The 27,528-nt window shown below is 35.3% G+C and overlaps 1 long non-coding RNA gene across 1 annotated transcript in view; it reads right to left on the bottom strand.

Moving 5' to 3' along the window:
• The window catches only part of LOC140713364 (uncharacterized), a 223,055-nt gene extending 196,675 nt beyond the window's left edge, over positions 1-26,380 (bottom strand). Inside the window, exon 1 of the long non-coding RNA XR_012095403.1 lies at positions 26,214-26,380. This is a non-coding gene — a long non-coding RNA (uncharacterized lncRNA). The remainder of the gene's footprint in view (positions 1-26,213) is intronic.
• Positions 26,381-27,528: the final 1,148 nt, after the last annotated feature.

The following is a 27,528-nucleotide window of genomic DNA, read 5'->3' as shown; positions in this document are numbered from 1 at the left end:
TTTCTTATCTTCCTTGCATTGGGATAGAACATGCTCCTTTAGCTTGGAGGAGTTTGTTATTACTCACCTTCTGAAGCCTACTTCTGTCAATTTGGCAAACTCATTCTCCATCCAGTTTTGTTCCCTTGCTGGTGAGGAGTTGTGATCCTTTGGAGGAGGAAAGGCATTCTGGTCTTTTGAATTTTCAGGCTTTTTGGGCTAGTTTTTCTTCATCTTCATGAATTTATCTACCTTTGGTCTTTGCCATTGCTGACCTTTGGATGGAATTTTTGGGTGGTCATACTTTTTGTTGATGTTGATGTTATTCCTTTCTATTTGTTAGTTTTCCTTCTAACAGTCAGTACCCTCTTCTGCGGGTCTGCTAGAGTTTGCTGGGGATCCACTGCAGATCCTGTTTGCCTAGGTATCACCAACAGAAGCTACAGAACAGTAAAGATTGCTGCCTGCTCCTTCCTCTGGAAGCTTTGTTGCAGAGGGGCACCCGCCAGATGCCAGTTGGAGCTCTCCTGTATGAGGTGTCTGTTGACCCCTGCTGGGAGGTGTCTTCCAGTCAGGAAGCATGGGGGTCAGGGTCCCACTTGAGGAGGCAGCCTGTCCGTTAGTAGAGCTCAAGCCCAGTGCTGCGAGATCCGCTGCCCTCTTCAGAGTCAGCAGGCAGGAATGTTTAAGTCTGCTGAAGCTGCACACACAGGTGCCCCTTCCCCCAGGTGCTCTGTCCCATGAGCTGGGAGTTTTATCTATAGGCCCCTGACTGGGGCTGCAGCCTTTCTTTCAGAATGCCCTCAGGGAGTGGTGTCACTGGGGGCCAAGGAAGGCCCTGCTGGGCTTGTTCCCCGCCTCCGCTCCAGAGCCAGAGTCCGTGTTGTCACGCGCTGAAGGCAGGAGGTGCGGGGGTGCCCCACTCCCCGCGGGCTGGGGTCACCAGGCTACACATTCACCTCAGCTTGATCCTGTATTCCCGCTTCTCCTGAGGATTCGGAGGGGCGGGACGGCCAGCGCAAGAACCCGTTTACTTGGCAGGAAGTGAGACTGAATTCAGTAGGAAAAGCTCTCGGATGTTTCTGAGTAGCAGGGAGATGTCCTGTTGCAGGCGGATGTCTCTCCCCTGATTACAAAGTGTTTGCAAAAACAATGTTTTAGAAATGGCATTTGAAATGTTAATTTGATTAAAGAGTCATGGTAATTGGCCTGAGGCAGACACTAAAGAGAGTGATGAAAGTGGATAGCAGGAGTGAACAGCACCCAGAAATGTACACTCTTGCACTTTTGAGGCTATAATGACACTTGCCAACTCCATAACGTAGGTCCCTTTCCTCAAGTGAGACTCAGCATGTGAAAATAACTGAATGAAAATGCGTCAGTAATTAACTCAGAATGGCCGGGATTGGAGGGTAGGAGTTACTATGTTTTGTATATTTTCTATTTAGATTTCCTATGAGAATGAAGCATTTGGTGGTCTTTATTTTGAAAAATAAAACTTGAAAAAATAAATCTCGTTGAAAAAATTCAAATTGTTATTTGGAGAAAATATACCTAATCTCCTTTTTGAAGCTTTATTCTAAAAAGAAGCAGTTTTTGTCCTGCTGTGGTGGCTTATGTCTGTAATCCTAACTCTTTGGGAGGCCAAGATAGAGGATTGCTTGAGCCCTGGATTACGAGACCAGTCTGGGCAACATAGTGAAACTCCATCTCAATTTTTAAAAATGTAAAAATTAAAAAAATTAAAAAGAAACAGTTTTTTAACTCATTTCTTTTCTAACTTTTAATGAGTGCAATTTAAATTTAAAACATAAATACAGAGGAGATTTAATGTCTTTGATAGTCCAGCCTAGTGAAATATATGAATAGTTTTCAAGCAAAATACCTGCCCCTTGGGTAACAGTACAATTCACAACCGATATTAGACGTGTAAATGAACTCACTTGTGAATTGCATGTTATTTGGGAGAAGAAAAAAATGGTAGTATGCTTTTTTTAAAACAGAACTGTGGAGACCTCCATTTCCAAGAAGAAAATTTGATTCTCATTTATATTTCATATAATATTGTTCTATCCTCTCTCTAAATTCAAATAAAAATTCTAGACACCATATAATAAAGACACATTAGAAAACTCTTAAAGGCAGAGAAAGAAACTCAAGACTTCAGCACACAGGAAATGACAAGGTTTTGAGCTCCCTATGTTTTGTTGTTGCCTTATCTAAGGCTGGAAAAACTGGAAACTTAGAAATATCACTGATTCAAAGCATTCCATCAAGCTCCCCCAAAAGCCTGCTCTATTTGGCCAAAGGACCAGGAAAGGTACAAGCTTGCAAGACAGAACAAAATTTAAACAATACTGCTCTACACCCGTCAAAAGGCACAGAAATAAACACAAATCTGGTCACCCCTTTCCCAGTAAAAGTCAAGTGGGTAAATAGGACTCTCATTTCCACTAGATTTTAACAAGATGAACGTCTACTCTCACCTGGAAATAATGAGATAGTATACCTTTTCCCTCATCAGAGTGAAGTCAGAGGAAGTCCACTAAAATGGAAGATGAAAACAAAATCCAGAGTTCTATAATAACCTAAAAGTCCATGTTTCAAGTGAAAATCACCAAGTCAAAATTACCAGAGCCAGGAGGACCAGAATTCAGCCGTGCGGGCAGCATGATCTTAGTTTTTCAGCTTCTAGAACTGTGAGAAAATAAATCTCTGTTGTTAAAGCCACCTAGTCTATGACATTTTTTAAGACAGCATGAGCTGACTAATATAACCTGATACTAAAACCAGATAGACAAAGTATAACAAAAAAGGAAAGAAAAGTAAAATAGATCAATTTTTCTTGTAAATATAGATGCCAAAATTCTTAATCAAATATTAGAATACTAAATTCAGCAATACATAAAACTACATATACAATATGACCAACAGGAACTAATTTCAAGTTTGCAAGTTTTAATATTTAAAAATTAAGCAATATTACTCCCCATAAACTTAATAAGAAAAAAATAATGTGATATTATCAGTTAGTGCTGCAAGTCATTTCACAAAATTCAACACCTTTTCACAACAAACACTCTAAGAACACCAGGATACAGTGAATCTCTTCAGCCTGACATAAAACTTCAGCCTGATATAAAATATAAAATCTACAGTTAACACAACAGTTAACTGTGGAAGAGTAAATGCCTTCAGCCTGAGATCAGGAACAAGGCAGAAATATTCCTATCGCTATTGCTATTCAGCATAGTACTGCCAGTTCTAACCAGGGCAATCAGGAAAGCAGTAAAATTCATAGAGATAACAACAAAAAAGTTGAACTTCTAGTTGTGGATGATATGATGTTCTACATAGAAAATATCAAGAAATCTACTCTCTCTATATATATAGTCTATATATATATAGACTATATATATATAATAAAATCTACTCTCTCTATATATATAGTCTATATATATATAGACTATATATATATAATAAAATAAACAAAAATTTAGCTAACCAACCCAACAAACAAAGTATCTAGGGCAATTAATTGAATATAAGTTCAACATAAATAAAATGCAGGATTCAAGATCAACATAAAAATAGCAATAGTTTTTCTATATACTATAAATATATGAAACTTGAAATTAAAAAATACTATATTATTTGTAATTGTTCAAAAATAAATGAAATCATTGAAAAATCTATGAAAACATGTACAGGATTTTTATGCTAAAAGCTGCAAAATGTTGATGAAAGAAAGAAAATATCTATTAAAAGGAGGGGCATTCCATGTTCATGAATTGGAAGACTTAAAATAGTTAATATGTCAATTCTCCTCAAATTGATGTACACTTTCAGCACAGTTTCTATGAAAATTCCAGCAAAAATTATTTTGTATATAACAACAAGATTATGCTAAGATTTATAAGGAATGACAATGACATTAGAATACCTCAGACAATTTTGAAAAGGAAGAATAAAGCAGGAGTAAGTATTCCACCTGATTTTAATATTTATTATATAATTACGGTTAATCAAGTCTCTGAGTTGTTAGTGAAAACATATGGGACATAGATCCGTAGAACAGAATAGAGAATCTGGAAAAAGGTTCACACAAATACAGCAAGCAGTTTTTTCACAAAAGTGCAAAAGTAATTCAATGGAGTTAGAATAACCATTTTAAGAAATGATAATGGAACAATTGGCTACTCATAGCCAATATATGTATAGAATATATATATGTATACATACATATATACACACATATATGTGTATATATATATATCTTAAGGAAGAATTCTGAGACATAATCCTCAAACCATGGTCTATAAAAGAAGGAAAGCAATAAATTGGACTTCATCAAAATTAAATTTTTTCTGTATGAAAGACCCTCTAATGACCATGAAAACACAAGTTACAGATTGGAATCATATATTTACGAGACACATGTCTGAGCAAAGATTCATATCTATAATGAATAAAGTACTATCATAACTCAACATTGAACAAACAAACCAATTAGAAATTGGGGAAGCTACATGAAGAGACGTTTCAATGAAAAAAGTGTACAGATGGAAAATAAGCACATGAAAAGATATTCAATGTCACTCATTATTTTACAAATTAAAATTAGAATAACAATGAAACATAACTCCATATCTGTTTGAACAGTTATTTTTTTTAAAAGTGACAATACCAAATGCTCTCAGGAATGTAGCAATACTAAATTTTACATATATTGCTGGTGGTTTGTAAAATTGTACATCCATTCTGGAATACATTTGGCAGTTTCTAACAAGCTCAGCATATTTATGATATAACCCAGACAGATGAAAATTGACTTCTGCATAGAATCCTGTGCATGAACATTCATAGCAGCTTTACTTTTTTATAGTTAATAATTAGAAACAACCAAAATGCATCTCAAAATATGAATAGTTAAACTAATGGTACCACTATACCATGGAATACCTCTCAGAAATAAAAAGAAATGAATGATTAAAACATACGGCAACTTGGATGGATCACAAGGGCAAGCCACCATGGCACATGTATACTTTTGTAACAAACCTACACGTTCTGCACTTGTATCCCAGAACTTAAGGTAAATAAATAAATAAATAATGAAAAGAGGGGAGTGGGATTGATGTGACTTTAAATAATTAACACAAGAGAAACCTTTGTTATGATGGAAATAGTTCTATATCTTGATTGCAGTTGTAGTTACACAAACTTCCCCAGGTGAAAAAATGAGCTAGAACTCGTGTTTGTTTCTTGTGGCTGCTCTAACAAATTACTACAAACTGGGATGGCTGAAAACAATAGAAATGCATTCTGTCACAGTTCTAGAAACCAGGAGTTCAAAATCACAGTATCTTTGGCCTGAAATCAAGGTATTGTCATGGCTGCACTTCCTTCAGAGGCTCTAGAGGAGAATTTGTTATTTGTGTCTTTAAGTTTTTAGTAGTTATCAGCATTTCTTAGCTTATCTCTCTTGGCTTCCTATACACATAGGAATGTATATATGTATAGTTTCCTTTGGTTTCTTTCTTCTACTGTCATGGCATTTAAGGCCCACCAGAATAATCCAAGTTAATCTTCTTTCAAGACCCTTGACTACATATTTTGTATTATATTTAATCTTTGAGATATAAAGTAATATTTGCAGATGCTGGAGATTTAGAAGTTAATTTATCTTTGGGAGGCCATTTTAAAAATCCTATAACAGAAATATGCCCACACATTGTACCAATGTCTAATTCTAATTGTGTTACTTTTTACTACATAAACCAGCATTAGACAACAATCATTATCAATTGCGTTAACCCAAGAAATACCAGAACAAACCATTTTTTTTAGATTTGTTCACATAAAGCCTGTCCATAGTGTGCCATTGCATTGGATACTCATTGGAATTATTGGGCCTGATGTTCATTTCCTGAAAGTAGGAAAATGCTGTCTAATTTAGGTCAGGAAGCACATATTGAAAAAGTAATACTTTGGAAATTTTTGTAATTTTAGAAGATTGAAGAATTATACCCGGAACTCTGATACAGCTTTGTCTCTTAGCAGAAGTCTTCTTTACTTGGGGCATTATAAGGCCATAATCTTTCATCGTCCATGACAGTCTCACTGACCTATCATGGGGATATGCAAATCCATAATTGACTTTATGGCTTCAAAGAGTTAGTACAAAAGTTTAGAAGACCCAACTGCTAAGCAGATACTTAGCACTACAGCATTTGTACTTTACTTAAACATTGCTGAGCAACAGCTCTTTGCAAAACTTAAACACTATCCTGTATAAATGGCATCAGAAGAATCCATGCAATTACACTAAGAGTCCAGGCTCCATAATCTAATAGGATTGGAAATCACGGAGGCTAATTGCATCAAGCAGATTTTACTTGTAAATAAGTTACCCTGTGGAATGTTATTTTTTCTTCGGTAAACTCTGAATATGTCTAATGAGTTTGGCCTTGGTTTTTATACACCTATTCTGTTTACCTCTTCTCTTACAATGAACTCTATTCATTCTCCTAATAAATACTTATTAAACATCTATGTACCATGTGTTTTAGAACAGAAGTTATACTTTACTTGGAATTTAACTCACTATGTTACTTGCTAAATTCTACTGTATTGGAGATTCTCCAGATGATTTTTTCTCATTAATATTCAAGGGCTGATTATATTCTTTCACCAGGAGACTGAACTTCTATATTCTTTTTATACATAGTATCTTTTTAATGTCTATATTAAGAAGAGAAAGAAACTCATTAACGTTTTCTAACTTTTCCAAAATCATAAAGCAAAAAGGTAATAGAGTCTGACCTTAAGGCAGATCAACCCTATTTTTCTTTAATTTTTTTCTTTAAAAATTTAAGAATGTCTTGTGTGTATTTGTGTGTGTGTGTGGTTTAGCCTGAGGTCAATAGTGTATGGATACACATTATTCCATAATACACAATTAATATATAATAATTCACAATAGTATATTTTCGATAGCAGTAAATTGTCCCTTTCTGCTAATACTACAAACTTCAAAAATTATCTAGATAGAAAGATAGATACAAATATAAAATATTTAAACAAAATATATAAATAAAAATACCTAAACAGATTAAATAGAGACTCAAATTCATTACTTATTTTTTCCAAAGTTCTTAATTATATCAATGTATATCAACTGTTAAGTGCCAAGTGTTAGAGCTATAATACCTGCTACTAACAATCAAGCTACACACTTAATGTGTTATCTAAGCTTATCTTATACTGTTCTGATTTTAAATGTTTGTAATAAAACATGCTGATATGAAATTTCATAAGTTTCCCCCTCATTAAAACTACCTATTTTTGTATTTTATGGAGGAACTATCTTGTTTGTTTTGTTTTATTTTGCTTTTTTAATTCACTAACTTTGAAAAATCAACAGTTTGAGAATAGCACTAAAAAAGGTGTGAATACTCACTGTATCAATTTTTTATTGATAAGATATGTTTTTGGGTGTCTGTGACATTTCCTCAAACGTCCAGACCAACAAATATAAGAGAGAGCTAGAAGACTCATGAAATCTGATCATTCAAACATGGCTCTGCACATACCATTGAAATCAAAGCTGAAGTCTCCAGGAAAATCCTCAGCAAAGTTGGCTTCACACAAAGATAATTATCATCAACTACTTGACGCTCAAATAGTTTTAGTAGAGTAAGAAAGAGGTAAGTTAGTGTAGTTTATGTGTGCATATTTGTATATACATACATATATACTTGCTTATGCATTTATAATGTGTGTATATATGCATATGTAGATTATGGTCACTTAATATATATTTATTATTTTTCTTTTGTTTGCTTAGTGTACATTATCCTGCTTTCAAAATAAACACTGGTTTTCTCTTGAAGACATACAACTCTTATTTTTAGCAGTCCTTGTGTTTTAAATGGGATTAAAAACACTGCTAACTCTTAGTGGCACACTTATGTCTCAGATATGACCAATTGGCATATTCTGTCTCAGGTTACAAAGATAGTGTCAGGCACAGACTTTTATGAATATTGAAAGAGATATTTTATGTGAAAATTCATAGTTTTGTTATAAAAGCTTACCACATAAAATATCTCATCAATCTGTGAAGACTTTCTAGACTACACTTGAAATTTCATTTTACTCTATTTTTTTCTGCCTTCTGTGAAATTTGAAAGTGATAGCATCTGTCTAGTTCATTTCACTTTTTGTTGATTCTTTGCAACTTCTGACATCACTACTATGAACTACTTGTGTCCAATTGAATGAGTTTCCAAAGCTTAATTCCATACTGAATCTTGTCCTGAAGTTTAGCTTTTGTTCTTATGATTTTTAGTCTGCGACTATAACTACTGAGATTTCTTATATTTCCATGCATTGCCTCATTGGAATTATCAAAGGCACAGTCCCACTTATTGTACTGTAGCTGGTCAAGTAATTTGAAAATACATTTAACATTTAAGTTAGTATTTAAATCAGGCCTTTATTTTTTATTTGATTATCCTTCTTACATTCACACCCACTGTACTATTTCTATGCTGTCTAAGGAAATCAGGCTGCCCATAAACAACTACCTGGAATTATATTGAAGCCTTAGCCATTCAATGAAACATCAAACAATTCAAATAGGGAATGTACCTCTTTGGAAAAAAAAAAAAAAAAAAAAAAAAAACTAACTGAAAATGCTTTTGACTAAAATTGCATAGAAATGCATTTGACAATAAAACTTGACCTTTGTAACACTCTGACACTCTCAGAGCGTGCAGGACATAAAAGCAAGTATTATTAGGCTGTATGGAAAATGAAGCACAGGAAGTTAAAGTAATATCCCCAAAGTCACCCTGAATGATGATCAGTGAGCTGGGATTGTGATATAGAACAAGAGAATCCAATTTACTGGTCTACCTGCTATAACCCTCTGCAAGCACTCTTTTTATTGAGTGTGTCTGTACGCTATTCTTGTAATAGATGTTGTGGAGAATGCAGGAATTAATAAGATGCCTCTCAGCAATGTACTGGCTACCTCAAATATTTTGATTTTTCTCCTTTTTACTTATTTGAACATAAACTAATTATTTTTAAAAAGCTGTAAATGAATTTAAATAATTAGACTCTAGATTCCTCCTCATCCTATTCCTGTTTGATAAATTCTATACCTCTTTTATAACTGCTTTTAAAACAATATTTTGTGACATAAATATTTCCTTTTTGAAAAGATGACAAAAGCTTTAGATGGATAATATGGACTAGAACTAGATTCAGGGTCACAGACTAAACGATCTCAGATAATTTAAATACATCAATATTATGGATGGCAAGGAGTTGGTTACTTTTTCTCTGTGGCCCCTTACTGAAATCTGCCATAGATTTCAAAAGAATCAAGAAGTTTTAGGCAGTACAAAGTATTGAAAAATGTACTCCTCCAGAAAAGTACGTATTATTGGGATGAATTGATTTGATGATTTTAATTTTATAATCTTCTCATAGGTTGGTTGTGTCCTAAAAATGTATAAATGCTCTGCATGATTGAAAATAATCTGTGTTAAAGAGAGGGATAGGAGAGTGAATCAGCATATGTTGAGTGGGTCCTGCTCTGTGCTAGGCAGTATGTAAAATTCTCTACATTTCTTAAATATCCTAACGGTGACTTAACCTTTCTAACATTTGCAAAATTGCTGAGAAACTGCAACAATTAAAATTTTAGACTGCTGGTAGAGCTGTAACTTGACTATAGAGAGGAAGTAATTTAGGGTGATTGAGTGAACAAAGCATCAATTATTAGTTGTGTAGCCTTGGGCTGGGTAGTTTCATAGTCTTTAAAATAAGGACATAACAGTACTTAGTCCATTAGGTTTCTGTGAGGATTAAAAGAGATAATGATTGCAAATCTCTAAGTACAGTTTTAGGCACAAAGGACATACACAACAATAAGCTCTTTTTTGTTGTTGTTTTTGCGACAGGGTCTTACTCTGTCGTTGAGGCTGGAGTGCTGTCATCGACCTCCTGGGCTTAAGTGATCCTGCCACCTCAGTCTCCTGAGTAACTGGGATTACAAGTGTGTGGCACCATGCCTAGCTAATTTTTTACTTTTTTGTAGAGACTGGGTCTTACTATGTTGCCTAATCTGGTCTCAAACTCCTGGATGCTAGTGATCCCGCCACCTTGGCCCCCCAAGATGCTGGGATTACAGGTATGAGCCACTATGCCCAGGCCACAATAGTAAACTATACTGAAGATGATGACTGGATAATAGCAAGTGGGGATAGTGATGTTCATACCTACCCCTAAATTTCCTGTATCTCATACTACCACATCAAAGCCCGGATTTGGGCTTGGCTCTATCACTCACTAGTGAGAAGAAGAAAAGCAGCATCTGACAGCCAGGACTTGGCCTGGAACTCAAGCTAGGCCAAACACTACCATTGAACATAAAAACACAGAAACATTGTCAAAACCAAAAAAGTAAAAATAAAGGAACTGATCTTCACTGTTTCTTTACAAATTACTTGAAATTTACATCATATATTTTGACCTTAGAATTATAAAGATATCAAACCACAGAATTATCTTTGATGACAGTATCAATTCATAGAAAAGCCTTAGAGTTCAAATTCTGTATCCCAGGATTTTATTGTACACTTTTAGTGAGATGCCCCGTATTTCCTCAAGGTATGAGCTCTCCCTCATTGAACAAACCAATACACCCTAATACACCCTATTTTATTAAACTAAAAGCATGGTTCTGGGAGTCTTCAGCTGGTCAATATTGACAGATATGGAGTTTCAAAAATATTTATTTGAGTTATTTCTACTTTTAACCACACCATTGATTCCATAATAATGCACACATCTGAGACCGTTTATATCTATTTAAGGAACCACTCTGTCCATGGATGGGAGGTAAATTCATGCTGAATTGCATTCTCAGGTTTTCTGAGACTCCCAAGTACTGGGTTTATTATACTTGTATTGTTAAGAGTAAAGTCACCTGAGAATTTTTGGTTATTGAATCACATTGGTACTGTTCTTTGGAAAAACTATTCTCTGGTCCTTTGATGCCTGTTTCTACTGTCTACTTGTCTAATGTCTTGAGTTTTTCTTATCTATAAGAGAAAATGTCTATAAGGTATATGAATGAAAAGTCTATTTTTAAGATTTATCTGGGGAATAAGTAATTCAGATCTCTCTAGACCAGTGTCCTTTGAATACCCTTTTACTTCAGGTCTCATTTCAAAGTTTTATAAGGATGTCTTCTTAGGTCTTGTGTTTTTCTACCTTTAGTGGAAGGAATTTTAAGATGACTTATGTACCCTATTGATATGCCCAAGATAATTTTATGTTACATAGAAAATGGGATTTTGAAAATGTAATTAAGGTTACTGTTAAGCTTACTTTAGAGAAATTAGCTGATGAGCCTGACTTAGTCACCTTAGTGACTAAGTCAATTTGAAAGCAGATAATTTATCTGTCTCTTAGAAGAAGCAGAAATCAGAACCATAAGTCTGGGAAAGAGCTGATGTGCAGTTACTGGTTCTGCAGATGGAAGTACTCATGTGTCAAAACTGCAGGTGACCTCTGGGAACTGAGAGTACCTTCTAGTTGACATCCAGGAAGAGGGGGGTGGCGTAAAAAAAATATACCTATGATCACAGAGAATTGAATTCAAGTAACAACCTGAATGAGCCTAGAAACCGATCCTCTCCCAAAGCTTCTAGATAAAAGTCTCACACAGTTGGCATTTCAGTTTCAGCCTTATGAGAACCTCAGCAGAGAAGCCAGGTAAGCCTGCCTGGACGTCTGACCTACAGAACTAAGCTGCTTACTTAATTTCCTGCTGACTCAAAAAATTGAAGTTTTTTAATTTATTACTTCACCAGTCTTCCTGTACTCCAGTCATGTAAATGATTATTTGTTGCATTCTTCCAAACCACCAATGCAAATGATTTGACAACCTTTCTGGATTCGTTGTATCAAATTTCCCAGCATTTTATCTCTCTATTCTACCATACCTTCTTTACAAGGGACCAATTGGCATTTAAGGGTTTTCAACATGTGTCACGTCACTCCCTGCACTAAAGGAATATTAAATTTGATAAATGTATTGACAAATAATTATTTCAATACTGTCACATACACAACACTGTTCTAGGTATAAATATGACTTAGGTCTGGTCCTTGACCACAGATATCTCATTATTTAATGGAGGATGCAGACATACCTATTGGACAAATCTCAATAAAATTAATACTGCAATTTATTTTATCTAAATCAGGATTTATTGATCAATTAATATATTCCAATTAGTAAGCTTTAGTCTAATTATAACCAACATGCTTTATGATTAAAAAAATTGTTAAGTTTTCTTTAGTATAGTACTTGAATAGAAAGATTTTGGTAGATAAAAATTAACTGTGATTTTTTTTTTTAATAAGCACCACTCACATTCATAATGTGTGACTATATATATACACACACACACACACACACACACATAGTGTGTGGAATGGGGCGAGGGGAGGAGGTGAGTGTATCCAAGTCCAGAAGATAACATCATAGTCATAAATAAGAGAAGCATGGAGAAGAAAATAAAGGTACGTTGAATCATTCGTCATTCCATTAATTCATTGATGAAAAAGTTATTACATATTTTCTAAGTATCAAGCACTTAACATTTAGTAGTGGCCTGATTTATTATTGATAGCTGTGATCTTAAAAAAGGTAATATAATAGAGGCAACTACTCAGCTGTATACTCTTCAGTTACTAGAGGCCTGTTTCCTTGAAAATATACACTTCCCATGACTGTCTTATATGATTTTTGGCTAATGTTTTGCAATTTGACCTTTAATACACTTTATCTACCTTCCCTGCTATGTTCTGTGCTACCTATAAAGGGAGTATCATCAGTCTGCTGTGGCAACTAGCTGCTGGTAGAGTTCAGCCAATTAGGTATCTGCATGAATACACAGGGATAAAGAGAAAGTAAGACAGAGACATTTATTCTCCTGATCCTTTCCCTCAAGTCTCTTTTATGTCCCACTATTAAAGTAGTTCTCCCTCTGAATTCTGATAGCTGCTTTCTATCCATATTCCTACCCTGGGATTACTGCTCTTATTCTATGATTACTTCTGTAACATCCTAAATCTTTGAAAATAATATATTTTTTTAAAAACTTATGAAACTAACCCAGCTTGCATTTGTCATGTTTCATTATAAGACCCAGGCTGCTACTAATTTGGAATATGTATGCTTTTCAATTAGTTTTTAATTTTTTGTCATTCATTTCTATACTAACATTCTTGACTGTTGTAATTTTTTTAACATTCTTTAAATTTGATGCTTGTTTCCACTTACCTCCCTTCAGATTATGTGTGATGGGTGAGTGTACCTAGCTTAAATGTACATGATTAAGAATGACATTCATCACCAGGCAAGGTGGCTCACACCTGTAATCTCAGCATTTTGGGAGGACGAGGCAGGTGGATCATGAGGTCAGGAGTTTGAGATCAGCTTGAACAACAAGGTGAAAACCCGTCTCTACTAAAAATATAAAAATTAGCCAGGTATGCTGCCATATGCCTGTAATCTCAACTACTCAGGAAGCTGAGGCAGGAGAATTGCTTGAACCCAGGAGGCGGAGATTGCAGTGAGCTGAGATCATACCACTGCACTCCAGCCTGAGCAACAGAGTGAGACTTTGTCTCAAAAAAAAAAAAAAAAAAAAAAAAAAAAAAGACATCCATTACACCTTAGATGGATATTTCAATGGTCTCCCATTAATCTATAGTGCTTCAACCTCTAGATGTTCCAAATCTAACTGACTCTCAACAGTGCCTTCAAGGAAATTTTTCTAAAATAATTACAAAGTATTCAAATCTAAGAGTTTCCACTCCTAGCTTTGTTCAAGGGACAGTTTTATGTTATTCTCTTAAATATCCTTATGTAATTTTGAGACCAAGAAATATCTATCTTACTATTACCATATATTGTGGAAGTTTATCTGTAATCATAACTAAAAAAGGAATACAAATGCATGCAAGTTACTTAATATAGATATTATAGGAATAATATCTGGTTTACTTTTCTGACGCCTTGTCCAGACTGTGACTATTTGTATAGAGAGATAGTGTCTTTTATTCCCATATTTCAAACTCCTAGCAGAAAGTGTAGGCCAAGATAGATTTGCTGGCATGAAATAAATATATGCTAGATAAATAAATGACTATATTCCATCTAGGAGCATATGAATTTTAAAACAGTAACAAAAAAGGGTTTCTTTGAATTTATTCCTATTCAGTGTAGGCTAAGTGTTCAACAAATATAGGAATGGTTAAGTGTTTGTAATAGGTAAAAACAAGATTTCATGGCCCTTCCAGATTTAAAGTTCAATGATTTTGGAGTGTAATTATAGTTAAAAAGTGGAGAAACAGAACACATTAAGGCCTCATTTTGTAGTTTAATTCTTCCTGTATAGTTACCCTAGAGCTGGTTTATAATTATAGTGAAAATGCATATGGGATATCAAATAGAATAAGACTTTGTGGTGCCTTTCTTTATCTTCATTGTTTTTTATTTTTAAATATAAGTCAGCACAGGCTCTGCTGGGTATGTCAGTAATAAATAGAGTGACAAAAGCCAAAATATAATAATATTGTGTTCTTTCATTCCAATTTTATTCTAAAGATTAAAGAATAATATTTCTTTTTTTATTCAAAAATATTAGCAAGTAATAAATGGCAGTGTCCCTGCTACTTAAAATATAGCAAAGAGCAAGACAAGGTTTTTCCTCTTGAAAATATATGAGAGCCATCAAGACAATAGTTACGTATAAAAAATGTAGTTGCTATAGCTTCAGATATGGCTAAAAGAATAAAATAAAAAAATAAAAAGTTATAGGTCTACTGAATGAAGCCAGGTGGGAATTCTTTTATTTTATTATTATTAGTAGTATTTTTTTTTTTGAGACGGAGTCTAGCTCTGTTGCCCAGACTGGAGTGCAGTGGCACGATCTCAGCTCACTGCAAGCTCGGCTTCCCGGGTTCACGCCATTCTCCTGCCTCAGCCTCCGGAGTAGCTGGGACTACAGGCGCCCGCCACCACGCTCGGCTAATTTCTTTTTTGTAATTTTAGTAGAGACGGGGTTTCACTGTGTTATCCAGGATGGTCTCGATTTCCTGACCTCGTGATCCGCCCGCCTCGGACTCCCAAAGTGCTGGGATTACAGGCTTGAGCCACCTCGCCTGGCCAGAATTCTTTATTAGAATTATCTAGTATATGTAATATAAAAGTAATCAACTAAGTGTTTTCAAAAGTCAAAGCTGGTCTTGAACTCCTGAGCTCAAGCAATCTGCTCACCTCAGCTTCCTGAGTAGCTGGGACTACAGGTGTGTGCCACCACTCCCAACTAAAGCCATTTTCTAATGTAATCCTCACAATCCCTACATGGAGATATTTTTAATTCTCATTTTACACATAGGGACTTTGAGACTCAGAGAAGTCAAGTGACTGTTTTACAGGTGCACATCAATAGAGAGGTAGTATGTGCATTAAATGACAGCTCTTTTTGAGACCAAAAGCCAGGGAAATTTCAGGGATCCTCCAAACTCTACAATTCTTCTTTTCATGATCTTCCAACCCATTTTTCCTTATGCGCAACAACAACCCTGAACACTGTAGACTCAGGATTTCAGGTCGATCATAAAATGGAGCAGTAATTATCACGGAAAGTAGAGTTATAAAAGGAAAGGGATGAAAAGCTTTTCAAAGGCCACAGATATAGGCAACCTCGAGTCAGCCAGGACATCATCTGAAAACAAAGAAAGGGCCAGGCGCGGTGGCTCAAGCCTGTAATCCCAGCACTTTGGGAGGCCGAGACGGGCGAATCACGAGGTCAGGAGATCGAGAACATCCTGGCTAACACGGTGAAACCCCGTCTCTACTAAAAAATACAAAAAACTAGCCAGGCGAGGTGGCGGGCGCCTGTAGTCCCAGCTACTCGGGAGGCTGAGGCAGGAGAATGGCGTAAACCCGGGAGGCGGAGCTTGCAGTGAGCTGAGATCTGGCCACTGCACTCCAGCCTGGACGACAGAGCCAGACTCCGTCTCAAAAAAAAAAAAAAAACAAAAAAAAACAAAGAAAGATGGCTTGTATATCAGCTCAGCACTGAAGCATGGCAGTGGGGTTGTTGGACATAAATCGGAGGAAAAGGGTCCAAACACCTCAAAGGGAGGGATTTAGTTTCAAGTTTTCATACTTGATTTCAGAAAAAAAAAAATAGACAGATATTTTGAATTTATTCCAGAAAGCATGTTCATAAACTAGTTGTTTTCTTTTTAAATTTTATGTAAATACAGAGCAAGAAATAAAACAGTTGGCCAAATATTGTAGTAGTTTTATAAATTTTATCAACATTGTTTTTCATTTACATACCACTTGATAAATTGAAAAACACATTTTTAGCACACTTGACGTATGCCACCTGTATTATTTTGCTAGGACTGTCATAACAAAGTGACTTAAAGAACAGAAATGTACCTACTAACAGTTATGGAGACTGGAATGTGTTAGCACAGTTGGTTTTTCTCCTTGGCTTAAAGCTGGCTGCATTAGTCTATTGTCACATTGTTATAAAGAACCACCCAAATCTGGGTAATTTATGAAGAAAAGAGGTGTAATTGCCATACAGTTGCATAGGCTTACCGGGAACCATAAATGGGAGCCCTCAGAAAATTTACAATCATTGTGGAACATGAAGGGAAAGCATATACCTTCCTCACGTGATGGTAGGAGAGAGAGAGAGAGAAAGGTGAGGTGCCACACACTTTTATTTATTTATTATTTATTTTTTTATTTGTTTTTATTATATGTTAACTTTTAGGGTACACAACATGCAGGTTTGTTACATATGTATACATGTGCCATGTTGGTGTGTTACACTCATTAACTCATCATTTACATTAGATATATCTCCTAATAATTCCCTCCCCCCTCTCTCCACCCCATGACAGGTCCTGGTGCATGATGTTCCCCACCCTGTGTCCAAATGTTCTGATTGTTCAACTCCCACCTATGACTGAGAACATGCGGTGTCTGGTTTTCTGTCCTTGCGATAGTTTGCTCAGAATGATGGTTTCCAGCTTCATCCGTGTCCCTACAAAGGATATGAACTCATCCTTTTTTATGGCTGCATAGTATTCCATGGTGTATATGTACCACATTTTCTTAATCCAGTCTATCATTGATGGACATTTGGGTTGATTCCAAGTCTTTACGATTGAGAATAGTGCCACGATAAACATACACACTTTTAAATTATCAGATCTCATGAGAACTCACTCACCATCATGAGAACAGCAAAGGGGAAATCTACCCCTGTGAGCCAATCACCTCCCACCAAGCCCCTCCCCCAACATTCGGAATTACAGTTCAACATGAGATTTGGACGGGGACACAAATCCAACCCATATCATTCTGCTGCTGGCCCCTCCCAAATCTCATGACCTTTTCACACTGCAAAATATAACTATCATTCTTCAACAGTTCTCTAGTCTTAACTTGTTTCAGCATTAACTCAAAATTCTACAGTCCAAAGTCTCATCTGAGACAAGGTAAGTCCCTTCTGCCTATGAGCCTGTAAAACCAAATCTCTCTAAGATATAATGAGAGTACAGGCATTGGTAAATGCTCTGATGCAAGCCCAAAACCCCTCAGGGCAGTCATTAAATCTTAAAGCTCCAAAATGATCTCCTTTGACTACATGTCTCACATCCAGGCCATGCTGATGCAACTAGTGGGCTCCCAAGGTCTTGGGCAGCTCTGACCCTGTGGCTCTTCAGGATACAGCCCCAAGGCTGCTTTCACAAGCTGGCATTGAGGGCTTGTGGCTTCTCTTTTCTTTTCTTCTTTTCTTGAGACAGAGTCTCGCTCTTGTCACCCAGACTGGAGTGCAGTGGCATGATCTTGGATCACTGCAACCTCCACTTCCTGAGTTCAAGTGATTCCCCTGTCTCAGCCTCTCAAGTAGCTGGATTACAGGCACCTGCCATCACGCTTGGTAATTTTTGTATTTTTAGTAAAGATGGGGTTTCACCATGTTGGCCAGGCTGGTCTTGAACTCCTGACCTCAGGTGATCCATCCACTTTGACCTCCCAAAGTGTTGAGATTACAGGTGTGAGCCACTGTGCTTGACTGGACCTGTGGCTTTTCTAGAGGCACAGTGCAAGCTGTCACTGGATGTAATATTTTGGGGTCTGAAGAATAGTGGCCCTCTTCTCAGAGTTCTGCTAGGCAGTGTCCCAGTGGGACCCTGTGTTAGGGCTTCAACCCCACATTTCCCATTTGCACTGCCCTAGTAGAGGTTCTCCATGAGAGCTCCACCCATGCAGCAGACATCTGCCTGGACATCCCATTCAGGAGTTTCCACACACACTCTGAACTTTAGGTGGAGGTTCCCGAACCTCAACTCTTGCCTTCTGAGTAACTACAGGTCCAACACCATGTGGAAGCTGTCAAGGCTTGGGGCTTGCAGTCTCTGAAGCAATGGCCTGAGCTGCGCCTTGACCCCTTTTAGCCACAGCTGGAGCTGGAGTGGCTCAGATGCAGGCCACCATGTCCTGAGGCTGCACAGAATGGCTAGGCCCCGGGCCTGACTCAGGAAACCATTTTTTCCTCCTAGCCCTTGGGACCTGTGATGGGAGGGGTTGCCTTGACATTCTCTGAAATGCTTGGGACACATTTTCTCTATCGTTTTGGCTATTAACAGTCAGCTCCTTTTACTTAAGCAACTATCTGCAGTCAGCTTGGGCTTGAATTTCTCCTGAGAAAATGGTGTTTTCTTTTCTACCACATAGCTGGACTGCAAATTTTTCAAACTTTTGTGCACTGTTTCACTTTAACATGTACATTCCAGTTTCAGATAATCTCTTTGTTCATGTATATGAGATATGAGTGTACACTTTAAAAAATATCTAGGCCGCATTTTCAATGCTTTGCTGCTTAGAAATTTATTCTACCAGATACCCTAAATCATCTCTCTCAAGTTCAAATTTCCACAGATCTCTAGGGCAGGGGCAAAATGCTGCTACTCTCTTTGCTAAAGCATAGCAAAAGTGACCTTTACTCCAGTTTCCAATAAACTCTACATCTCTATCTGAAACCACCTCAGCCTGGACTTCATTGTTCACATCACTATCAGCATTTTGGTCAAAACCCTTCAACAAGTCTCTAGGAGGTTTCAAACTTTTCCACATCTTCCTATCTTCTTCCACATCCTCCAAACTGTTCAAGCCTCTGCCTATTACCCAGTTCCAAAGTTGCTTCCACATTTTCAGGTATCTTTACAGCAGTACCCCACTCTTCTGGTACCAATTTTCACACTGTGCAATTCTCACACTGCTATGAAGAACCACCTAAGACTGGGAAATTTATGAAGAAAAAAGGTTTTGTTGACTCACAGTTCCACAAGATTAACAGGAAGAATTACTGGGTGTCCTCAGGAAACTTTCAGTCATGGTGGAAGAAGAAGAGGAAGCAAGCACTTTCTTCACATGGTGGTGAGAGAGAGAGAGAGAGAGAGAGCAACAGGGGAAGTGCCTCACGCTTTTAAACTAGCAGATCTCACGAGAACTCACTCACTGTCACAAGACCAGAAAGGGGGAAATCTGCTCGCATGAACCATTCATTCCCCAACAAGTGCCTCTTCCAATTTGACATGAGATTTGAGTGGGGACACAAATGAAAATCATATCGATGGCCATATTTTCCTTGTGTCCTCATATGGTTTTCCCTCTCTACACGTTTGTGTCCATATTTCCTTTTCCTATATGGACACCAGCTATATTGGATTAGGGTCCCCCAATTTACTTCATTTCAAATTAATTAGGTTTTAAAATATCTTATATCTAAATATGGTCACCTTCTGAGCTACTCAGGTGTTAAGATTTTAACATATGAATTTGGGGGCTACACAATTTAACCTCTAACAATACTTGTTGATACATTCTTGTTTTTAAAATGAAGTTTTGTGGATGAAACTTGATCTATGAGAGGACAAGTGATTTTTCCATGATAAGGTAAGTCTTCAGTAGTCCAGAAAAGTATTAAGATTCAGAAAGGGATGACATTGACAGAAAGTATACATTATTCTATAGTGACTCTAGCAAAATTAGTTAATCAGAAAAAATAAATAAAGAAAATGAGATTTCTCCTCAGTACCATTCACAGATATTTATGATTGATTAAAAACCTGAATATAGTAATTAAATTTCTGAATAAGCATTGGGGAAAAAAATCTCTTAATGACATACCATGACATAAAACATTAAGCACAATAATGGTACTTTTAACACTTTAGTATTTTTCTCACTTACTCATCTCAGCATTCCCCTTCAGCCCATTTTCAGGCTTTGAAAACTCCTTAGGAAACTCTGCAAGATGCTTGAGTCCTTCAGGAGTTCACTGATTAGATCATCTTTATGGAAAATAGTCATTGACTCATAGATGGGTATTACTATTTTATTTAATATTCACAAAACACTCTGACCTTAACTTGGCTTATATATTTCAATACATAGGTGATAAATAACACTTAGCAAGAGGGTTAATATTTGACTAAATCTGTACAGTGATGGCATTATGTGAAGTGAGAGACTTAAGATGATTCAATAATCAAAAATCTTGGCCAAGCATCTCATACTAGAATACAGTCAAATTTCAACCTTGAAGCATTTTGGTATCATACAGAATTAAAATTATTATGAAATCCTTTTCCAGAAGATAATTAATGTTATTCTAAAAACCAAAATGTATAATCTTTTGTTTCAGAAGAGTAGCATGTTGATAGGTTTGGAAAAATAAAAAGAATTTCAGCTTCAATGAAAGTCATGTAACTGTTACTCACCCCACTTAGCACCAAGCATAAGCTTCCTCATCACATCAACAGTAAGTGTTTCAACTCCAACATGTAAATTTCTCAAAGTATAATTATTCTTAATTATTTATCATATTCATGAGACTGAGATTCTTACTTGTGTTTACTGAAGCATGAATCTGTCTTCTATTCTTTAGACTTACTGCTTTTATTTTCTTTTGAATAGCAAATTCAGTCAATTTTAGCACATATAACTCTTCTTAAAAACTAAAATGCATTGAAGACTTCAGAGGTATTTAGCAGAACACAGCAGTCCTTTTATATTATCTTTTTACTGTAGGTAAAATGGACATTTTAAAATATGAGAGGTGAACAATGACAAAAATATTTCAACTGGCTGGTTCTGTGTTGTTAAAATTATACCAGATCACCCTGCTAGAATTAATCTCTTCAAACATTTTACTTTTATTATGGCTCTTTGTATTAGCACATTTATGTAAAAGTCTAACTCAGATTGTGAGTTTCTTGAGGAAAGAGGTATTCCTCTGTCATTTTTCATATCTTCCATAGTTTTACTTGGTTCTGATGCTCAAATTATAGAATTAAGGAGATGCTAAAGATATGAAGGAGGGGAAGAAGCTGTAGGATATATTATTTCTTAAAATAATTTTGTGGGATTTTTTTCTATATTAAATTGAGGCTTTATTTTTCTGATATTTGCTTACTTGACAAATCATAAAAACTGTAATTTATTAAAGCTCCCAGTAGGTACCAGGACTTGTGCTGTGAAATTTGTATATATTATCTTCTTAAATCCTCATGACAACCCTATGGAGTCAATCTTACGATTTTCCTTTTATAGCTAAGGAAACTAAAGCTCAGGCAGGATAAATAAATAAATAAATAGAATTCTTAATTCTATTCAATATTCCAACATTGTATCTATGTAATGTACTTATATTTACTGCATCTTTTGCATGCCATTTTAAGGAACTTTTAGTTTTGATAAGATAAATATTAGCCTCCAAAATTATTCTATACAGCCCTTTTACATTTCTCTATTTACCATAACAAATGTTAATGCACTGTTGTTTTCTGGAATGTTTATATTCATAGATTTCAGGCATTTGATTATATAGCTTGCATTAGGCTGTTTTCATGTTGCTTGTATTAGTCTGTTTCATGCTTGTAAAGACATACCTGAGACTGACTAATTTACAAAGAAAAAGAGGTTTAAAGGACTCACAGTTCCACATGGCTGTGGAGGCCTCAATCATGGCAGAAGGTGAAAGAAACAACTTACATCACAGCAGACAAGAGAGAATGAGAACAAAGCCAAAGAGTTTCCCTTATAAAACCATCATTCTCGTGAAACTTATTCACTACCAAGAGAACAGCAGGGGGTAACTACTCCTATGATTCAACTATTTTCCACCAGGTCCTTCCCACTATATGTGAGAATTATGGGAGCTGCAATCCAAGATGAGATATGGGTATGGACATAGAGCCACATCATATCAAGCTAATACTCTTTTTATTAATCTTTGACATTATAGGCAAAAGAAAGCAGCAATCCCCTCCATATAATGACATAAATGAAGCCTACTAGTTATCTGTAATACTATCTAGTCTGATTTAGTTTATTCCTAGTCATTAGTGTTCAAGGCTGCTGTAAAATTGAAGTCTGATAATCCAATTTGATTAACAGATAGGTATGCTTATATACATTTTAAGTTCAAGGAAGGATATACTTCTTTTTTCCCTCCAGAAAAATCAGTATTTTTAGATTTCTTGTGGATAAGATTCAGTAAATTGATTTTTATTCTGAGTTCTCATAATTTATATGAAGTAAATCTTTATTTATATTATTTGGAGGAAAAGTGTAAGGCTGGAGAGGCTAAAAGATCAGATAATGAGAAAATATTATTTATAAAACATAAGGTTAAAAAACTATTAATATTCTAAAGATTAAATCTATTATTTAGTAAACATACCTCCACACACAAATGCACATACATATATGTACACACTCTTATAACATTGCTTAACATGATTACTGTGTATATGTACATAGATGTGTTTTTATTTGGGTACTCCGATGTCAGGTGCAGGTATATTTATAATTGTTTTATTTTTCTGAAGAACTGATGTTGTTATTATTACATAGTATATTTCTTTGTTTCTTTGAAAGTTTTGACTTCCAGCCTACTTTGTAAGCCTACAAAATAAGTGGACCAATATATACGGGTTTTTAATCGTTTTGTTATACCTAAAGTAGCCATATATTTGAATCAATACATTTCTTCATAATTATCTATTTAATTCATGAAAATAAGTGTCATTTATCAGAAATGTAAAATTTGTTGGAGGAGTAACATCACCAAGATGGCAGAATTGGAAGCGCAAGACTCTCCTCCCTGCATGGAAATATTAATTCAAAAACAATATATGAACCACTTAACATAAAGTATGAATGAGTCAGGGAGGAGGCAGAAAAAAGTAATATTTCTTTGTGCAGTTGAAATGATCGCTTTGTCAGCTTAAAATATACATTTATAAATATAAGATGTTTTATGTAATGCACATGGTAACTATAAAGAAAATACAGAAGATGCACAAGAGAGAATGAGAAAGGAATCAAAGCATGTCACAATAAAAAAAAAATGAAACATAGAAGACAGCAAGAGAGGAAAAGAACAATAACCATCACCAAAGCAATAAGACATGAAAATCTACAAAACAGACAGAATACAGTTAACCAAATGGCAGTAGTAATTCCTTCTCTATCAGTAATCATTTTACAGGTAAATGGATGAAATTCCCCAGTCAGAAGACACAAAGTGTCCTGATAGATTTTAATAAACATCAAAAACAAAATCCAACTATATTCTCCCTATAAGAGATTCATGTTACATTTAAGGATATATGTAAATTGAAAGTGAAAGGATGGAGAAAAGATATCCAATGCAAATGGTAACCATATGGGAGCAGGAGCGATCATACTTATGTCAAACATTAACAGAACTGAAAGGAAAAATAGACTACAACACAATAGCAGTAGGATATTTTAATATCCTACATTCAATAATGAATAGAAAACAACACTGGATGGATCTAACAGACTTGTACCAAACTTTACACCTATGAAGAACAGAATACACATTCTTCTCAAGTGTGCACAAGATATTTTTCAGGATAAATGTTAGGCCACAAAACACATTTGAACATATTTAAGGTTGAAATCATAGTGAGTAACTTCTGTTACAACAATGGAATGAAACTAGAAATCAAGAGCAGAAGGAAAACTGAAAAGTTCATAAATGTGACAATTAAATCAGACAAAAAAAAAAAAAAAATGAAAGAAACGGTATCCAAATAGGAAAATAAGTCAAACTATCTTTCTTCACAACAATATGATTCTATTTCTAGAAAACTCAAACGACCCTGCCAATAGGCACCAGGAACTGACAAATAACTTCAATACGGTTTCAAGATAAAAAAATCAATGTATAAAAATAAGTGGCATTTTTATACACCAATAACCTTCAAACTGAGAACCAAATCAAGAAAGCAATCCCTTTTAAAATACACACACACACACACACACACACACAATGTAGGAATGCATCTAATCAAGGAGGTAAAAGATCTCTACAAGGAGAATAAAACATTGCTGAAAGAAATCAGAGATGACACAAACAAATGGAAAAACATTCCATGCTCATGAATTGGGAGAATCAATATTGTTAAAAAAAAATAGCCATACTGCCCAAAGCAGTTTACAGACTCAACACTATTCCAAACTACCAATTTTATTTTTCATATAATTAGAAAAATCTATTCTAAAATTTGTGTGGAACCAAAAAGGAGCCCCAACAGCCAAAGCAATTTTATGCAAAAAGAACAAAGTTAGAAGCCTCACATTACCTGACTTCAAACTATACTACAGGGCTACAATAATAAAAGCAGCATAGTACTCATACAAAACAGACACACAGACTTGTGCAATATAAAAGAGAATCCAGAAATAAAGTTACACACTTAAAGCCTTCTGATCTTTGACAAAGTTGACAAAAATAAGCAATGGAGAAAGGATTCTCTAGTCAATAAATGATGTTAGAATAGCTGGCTAGCCATATGCGGAAGGACGAAACTGGCTCCCTACCTTTCACCATATACAAAATTAACTCAAGATGGATTACAGATTTAAAGGTATAACCTCCAACTATAAGAATCTTTAAAAAAAAAACTTTGGAAACACCATTCTGTATATCAGCCTTGGGAAATAATTTCTGACTAAGCTCTCAAAAGCAATTGCAACAAAAACAAAAATTAACATGTGGGACCTAATTAAACTAAAGAGCTTCTGCACAGCAAAAGAGACTATTATTAATAAACAGACAACCTACAGAATCACAGAAAATATTTGTAAACTATGGATCTGACAAAGGTCTAATATCCATAATCTATAAGAAACTTAAACACTTAAGCAAAGAAACAAATAACTCCATAACAAATAACTGCCCATTCTCACTTATATGTGAGAGCTAAACAGTGAGTACACATGGATATAAAATAGGAACAATAGCTGGCCTGGCATGGTGGCTCATGCCTGTAATCTCAGCATTTTGGGAGGCTGAGGTGGGTGGATTGCTTGAGTCCAGGAGTTAGAGACCAACCTGAGCAACATGCCAAGATCTCATCTCTAAAAAATAGAATAAAAATAAAAATAAATATAAATAAAATTCCAAAAATTAGCTGAGTGTAGTGGTGTGTGCCTGAAAGTCCCAGCTTCTTGGGAAGCTGAGGTGGGAGGATTGCTTGAGCCCAGGAGATTGAGGCTGCAGTGAGCCATGGTCATGCCACTGCAATTCAACCTAGGAGACAAAGCAATACCTTGTCTGAAAGAAAAAAAAAAAAAAAAGATGGGATGGGAACAATAGACACTGAGGACTACTAAAGGGGAAACCAAAGGATGGGGGAAGGGCTAAAAGAAAACCAGAACTGTTATGTACTGTTCTTATTATCTAGGTGACAGTATTATTTGTATTCCAAACATTAGCATCATACCATATCCCTACATAACAAACCCACACATGTACCTGGCTGAATTTAAAATAAAATTTGAGATTATTTTTTAAAAATAAATTAAACAGCACACCCCCAAGCAACCAATGGGTCAAAGAAAAAAATCAAAGGGAAATTAGAAAATATTTTGAGACAAATTATAACAGAAAACATAGCATACCAAATCTTACATGATACAGAAAATGTAGGCATTAAATTATATTGTGCACCTTATTTTTATTATTATTACATTATCAAAAATAATAAAATATACAACTCACCATAATGTAGAATCAGTGTTTGGAATCCTGAGCTTCTTTTTCTACAACTAGATGGTCCCATCTGTGGTTGATGGGAGACAGTGACAGATCATCAGGCATTAGATTCACATAAGGAATGTACAACCTAGATCCCTAACACAGGAAGATCACAACAGTATTTGCATTCTGATGAGAATCTAATGCTGCCACTGATCTGACAGGAAGTGGAGCTCAGGTGGTAATAAGAGTGAGAAGGTGCTGCTGTAAATGCAGAGGAAGCTTTGCTCACCGCTCACCTCCTGCTGTGCAACCCACTTCAAGGAAGAAGGAAGAAGAAAGAAATAGAAGAAACTAAGCCCAAATGTATCACAACGAAGGAAATAATAAAGATTAGGAGCAGAAATAAATAAAACAAATAATATAAAATATTTAAAAAGAAATCAACAAAACTGACATTTGACGTTTGAAAAGATCAACAAAATTGAAATACTCTTAGCTATGTTTACTAATTGAAAAAGAGAGGATTCAGATAACTAATATCATAAATGGAAGAGGAGACATTACAACTAATGTCACAGAAATTTAAAACAGAAGACTGTAGGAGACAAATATGAACAATTATTCACCAACAAGTTGAATAACCTGGAAGAAATAAATTCTTAGAAATATACAACCTACCATGACTGACTTACAAAATAATATAAAATCTGAACAGACTTATAACTGGTAAAATGATCAAATCAGTAATCAAAAATATCTCAACAAAACAAAAAAGCTCAAGACAAGATGGTTTCACTAGTGAATTCTACCAAGCATTTATTTTATTTTATTTTTAATTTTGATTTTTGTGGGTACATAGTAGTTTTATGTATTTATGGGATTAAAAAATTAATGCCAAGTTTTATTGAACTGTTCCAAAATTTTGAGAAGAGAAAATATTTCCAAACTCATTTTACTAGGCCAGTATGACTCTCATACCAACATCAGACAAAAAATAAAAAAAAAGAAAGAAATTATAGACCAGTATCTCTGATAAGTATTAATGCAAAAATTCTCAAAAAACTAACAGTAAACCAGTAGAAAGTTACACAATCATTTCAACTGATGCACAAGAAAAGCATCTGACAAAATTTGACACCCTTCCATGATAAAAATCACTCAAAAAACTAGAAATAGAAGAATGCTACTTTAACATAATAAAGTCCACATATGAAAGCCGACAACTATCATAGTCAACAGTGAGGAACTAAAAGAATTTTCTTGAAAATTATTAACAAGGCAAGGACTGTCACTCCCATCACTTCTGTGCAACATAGTAATAAAAATTTTACAGCCC

The sequence above is a fragment of the Chlorocebus sabaeus genome, chromosome 1 (genome assembly GCF_047675955.1).
Source record: "Chlorocebus sabaeus isolate Y175 chromosome 1, mChlSab1.0.hap1, whole genome shotgun sequence".
In the NCBI taxonomy this organism is placed as follows: Eukaryota; Metazoa; Chordata; class Mammalia; order Primates; family Cercopithecidae; genus Chlorocebus; species Chlorocebus sabaeus.
The sequence above is the reverse complement of the archived record's forward strand: the minus strand, read 5'-3'. Positions and strand labels throughout refer to the sequence as shown.